This window comes from Oratosquilla oratoria, chromosome 6 (assembly GCF_046742065.1).
Source record: "Oratosquilla oratoria isolate Oo_2021 chromosome 6, ASM4674206v1, whole genome shotgun sequence".
NCBI classification, from domain to species: Eukaryota; Metazoa; Arthropoda; class Malacostraca; order Stomatopoda; family Squillidae; genus Oratosquilla; species Oratosquilla oratoria.
The window spans coordinates 38,383,189-38,388,188 of record NC_134782.1 but is presented as its reverse complement, the minus strand read 5'-3'; the positions used below and the strand labels follow the sequence as shown (position 1 = coordinate 38,388,188).

At 36.2% G+C, this 5,000-nt stretch overlaps 1 protein-coding gene across 7 annotated transcripts in view; it reads left to right on the top strand.

Moving 5' to 3' along the window:
• LOC143026415 (isatin hydrolase-like) overlaps window positions 1–5,000 on the top strand; it is a 20,561-nt gene that overhangs the window by 660 nt on the left and 14,901 nt on the right. Inside the window, exon 2 of one of the 7 annotated variants that reach the window (XM_076186739.1) lies at window positions 1,017–1,051. The exons of the other annotated variants lie outside the window; for them this stretch is intronic. The gene's annotated coding sequence lies outside the window, so the exon portion shown is untranslated. The remainder of the gene's footprint in view (window positions 1–1,016; window positions 1,052–5,000) is intronic. 7 annotated transcript variants of the gene reach the window in all.

The following is a 5,000-nucleotide window of genomic DNA, read 5'->3' as shown; positions in this document are numbered from 1 at the left end:
GGTAAGTATATTTACTACAATTATACAAGGGCATGTCCCCACATTTACGATACATACAAACGCCGCCCAGACACCGCGCGCGCGCACACACACGCGCACGCACACACACACACACACACACACACACACATATATATATATATATATATATATATATATATATATATATATATACATATATATATATGCGTAAGTAACCACTACGAAAAGTAAACTAACGAAGCAGAGCGCTTTCGTAAAATTACATCTTCAGTGCAGATACAAAGAAGGAATCTTTGTATCTGCACTGAAGATGTAATTATGCGAAAGCGCTCTGCTTCGTTAGTTTACTTTTCCTAGTGGTTACTTACGCATTTGTGAACACACGCTCCTAGTGTTTTTATTGCATATATATATATATATATATATATATATATATATATATATATATATATATATATATATATATATAATGTATATCAGAATAGAGTAAGAAACTTCTACCTGTTGTAGTGACACAATGTAAATGTGATTCCGTGCTGGTCTATAGGTTCTATAGATTTGTAAGTTCCAAAGTGAGACAATGAGGATGAATCTCAAAGCCAGAATTAGATAGGACTAGAAAGGAAGAAGAGAAAGAGGTAACACGCTTGCGGTGTTTAGAAGTGACAAGATAAAGAAGATCTATTAATGTTGCACCACAAATATCACACGCACACACACACTCACAAGCGCGCGCGCACACATAAGCGCGAGCTCTCTCTCACACACACACGAACATACACACACGTGTGCGCACGCACACACACACATGAACATACACACACACACATATCTGAGCTCTCATCCGAGATGGTAATAGATGTTGCTCACGGCTCCAACACGTGATCCAAAGCCGTGGTGAATCTCTCTCACACACAAACAAAAATCAAACAAACAAACACGCAAACACATGCAGGCATGCACATGTCCAGTCACTCAGAAGACGTGTAATGTACGACGTGATAATCGGGCATTTTTGGCATTTTTCTTCACAGGTGCGGACAAGAAAGACAAAGCTGCGAACGCTAAGGTACGAGAGGCCGAGTGAGGCCCACCTTTAATATTTTTTTTAACGCGTGGGCTACTTGTATTTGCACAACGGGCAGGTGCTTCATCACCAAATGTTTATTTGATTGTGTTCACTGCTGAAAACAAAACAGTGTCGGTTACTTAATTGCAAAACAAAAACAAAAAATTGTCTTAGTGATGCTTGAACGCACATAAAAATATTTACCGTGTACAGCAGGCGGGTTTTGGATCATTCATTCGTAATATATGAGCACAGCCACACTTAACCTTCAGCCTGGCTAGTCCTACGAACAGACACACGCACGAACGTCCGATACGCTCTCTTGTGGACAAAAATGGTTACGCATCCAGGCTGCCTCCCATAATCCATTGCCCAAGGTGACATCCTTCGTATGTTCTTTTCAGGCTATCGTTATTTTTTTCATTTATTATTTTATTTTTTGTTTTATATTCTTCTTCTTATTGTTTTTTTGTATTATTTTATTGTTTTATTTTATTTCTATTATATTTTATTTTCGTTTTAGTAATCTTTATTTTGTTTTATTTTATTCTATTCCATTTTATATTATTTTTATTCTATATCATTTCATTCTGCTTAATTATATTTTGTCTCATTTTTTTAATTTCATCTATTTATTTATTGTCTTGCTTAGTAAGAACACCTTAATATAGAAATTAGTATCACATACAGTCAAGGGACTACTAAATCTAAACCAACGTTACTGTGGACAATTGCTACAACTCTCCTTCTCCATTTTACACGAAAAAAATCCAAAACTGCGTGGAATTTAGACAAATGGCTACAAGTAAACTTCTACAACTTGTAAACATATATTTGGCAAGATTTAATGGAAGGAAATTGGTTAAAGAACTGGGTTAAGGAAAAAATAAGACATCCGTAAGTGGCCATACAGGAAAAGAGGACTTTCAGAAGAATAGTGACAGGAATTCTCTGACTGACAGAAAACGGATGAGGCACTAACACGAGCTGAGATAGCGAACACATTTTCCAATAATTTATCAGTAAAAAAAATATAGAGAAGTATGGACAGATGTTGGGTAGTATGAAATGAATGTAGAAGTACAGTAAAGAATATTTTGCAGAAACAATGTGAACTGTACGGTATAAAATAAAATAAATGTTTAAGCAAAGTTCGATGAATGGAGAAAAAAAATGCCCCAATATTGTAGCTCCACTATTATAATTAGGTAAACACACATACACGCGCGCGCACACGCACACACACACACACCAATAGGATGTAGGTAAGAACTGTATATAAAGTGGAAAATTACATTAGTGAAGATCAATTTAAACTTGATAAAAGTGAGGAAAGGCTATCTGTTAAACAATAATATATATATACATATATATATATATATATACATATATATATATGTATATATATATATATATATATATATATATATATATATACATATATATTGGGCAAAGTCTTTCTCGTAAACAATTCCTATTAAATGCTAAAGTAAAAGGCTTCAGAATGTTGTTTCATTTTACCGACAGCTGATTCAACCATTACAAATTGTCATCTTCAGGGTAATACAATACATCAATGCAAACATGGGTATATAAGGCCGAGTGAAAACGGCAGGGAGAAGTCACTCATGAGGTGGGAATCTGTCTAACCTACCGAATCTGTCTAACCTACCCATGTTTGTATTGATGTATTGTATTACGATGAAGATGACCATTTGTAATGGTTGAAACAGCTGTCGGTAAAATGAATCAACATTCTGAAGCCTTTTACTATTTCCTTCAGAGTTTGAAATATGAAGAGAAAAGGAAATACAGAGAGTTAGAGAAATGTTCTCTTAAAATCATTGACGCCACTTGTGCTTTAGCATTTAATAGGAATATATATATATATATATATATATATATATATATATATATATATATATATATATATATACACAAAAGAAAAGTGTTCCACACACACAATAAAGAGGGAATACTAAAAGCAGCAATTAAAATTATTCCTACGCTATCCGGCAGGTCGGATAAGTCGGAAGAAGAGAAAGCGGCGACATAATTATATTGAAAGTTAAGGCCAATATTGACAAAGATCTATTAGCATGGGATGAAAGAATATGGTGAAGATATGGCAAGGAACTCAGAGGACATATTTGTTGAATAAGAATAAATATAATTTCCACGCACTGACATTGATTTGTAGAATAAAATGGAAGAAATGTTGGCGAACACTACGAATAAATTCAAAGTAATTTTTTATCACTGAAGACACGGAGACAAACGTACATATTTTTTTAAAATATAATTATGTAGATGCAATTCAGGTAAATAAAAGGATATATAAATGCACACAAAATGAAGGCACAAGCAAACATAAAACAGATGCAAGAAGTCCTCGCGCGCATGAGCTGGGCAAGTCTCCAGAGGAAGTGTCCGTTTGTTTGTTTGTTTGTCTCTGCAGCTTCTCTCTACCTATCTCTTAGTCTGCAGATTCTCTCTTTATCTCCTAGTTCGTAAACATGTTGCTGTTGTACTAAAAGAATAGTAGAGCTACCTTCAGGCACCTTTTATTTACACTCACTGAGAACTTAGAAAAGAATTTTCAAATAAATCAAAAGTATTTATGTTGTCTGGTGAATTTTGAATTCGCGGGTAATTTTAATTCTAGCTAAACAGTGCAGATAATGCGACGGTAGTTATAAGCTTGACAGGTGCTGAATTTGTTTTATAACTGAAGTATTATAAATATACTGTACGTGAAGAATTATGCGAACTTGATGATGTACGTATGGCAACAACATCCCTATCGTGTAATGGAGAGCCAAATATAAGTTGGTATCTAGTTATCATTTGACGAGCAGGTACTAGAGGAAATGAAGTTCCACTGAATCATAAGACACCACTAACAGCGTTTTTTTTTTCGTGTTTTTTTTTCTTTTTTTAAGTCGCAGGTACTGGTCGGGGAAAGTTGTCATATGACGTCCTTTGAACAACGAACAGCCGGGAATCCGTTGGCAAAAAATGACGGCGCGCATTTATGGGAAGCCCCCTACAGCATGACTCACGAATCCCTTCTCTCCCACTCCCACTTCCTCACCCTCTGCGTCTCCCTCACCCTCACCCTTTCCCACTTCCTCTCCCTCTCCTTCTTACCCTTTTACTCTACTTCGTCTCTCTCTTCCTTTCCTTCCTTTGCCTCTTCCTATCCCTCTGCCTCTCCCGTATCTCGCTCGTTTTTCATCTTCACTCCTTCCTATTTCCAACTTCTTTCTCTCTCCATCTTCTTTCACTCCATCTCCTCCATCCTCGTCACCATTTCCTTTTCTATTTCATAATATTCTGTACAATATCTTACCGTTCCTACCCCCTGATCCTCTCTTCGCTTTTCTTTCCTTCACGACCTCAACAGTTCATTCGCGCTTTCCTTTTCTCCTTTACATCCCTTCATCTTCCCCTCTGACTCCTATTTCTCTTTCCCATCCTGCCTCCCTGCTCACCTCATTTCCCCACATTTTCTTCCGTCATTTATTTTATTCAGTACTTCCATATCCCATTTATCTCTTTCTAACCCCCTTTCTCACCTACGCACCCTCTCTTCTCGCTGTTCCAGTTACTACTCCGCCCGCCCTTCCATTAACCCTACCTCCCGCATCGTCACTTCAACAATCACCATTTGCATAGAAACATTTCTATTTGAAGTTGTTTGTTTGAGCTAATTTTCTTCTCGGACATGTTCAGGGTTCTTCAGCTGTCATATTTCTTTCTCTTTTCTTTTTTTAATGAAGGTGACTTTAAGGAATATAAAACTGCTATAGAATTGCTGGTCCTCGTAGTATACAATTGTTGAGAAATATTTACGAAGAGGCCCTTAACTGTGTAATTTCATGTTTACCATAATATTTCTAATGAGATGATGCCTACTGGCATATTTGAATTTAACTCCAGTATATTC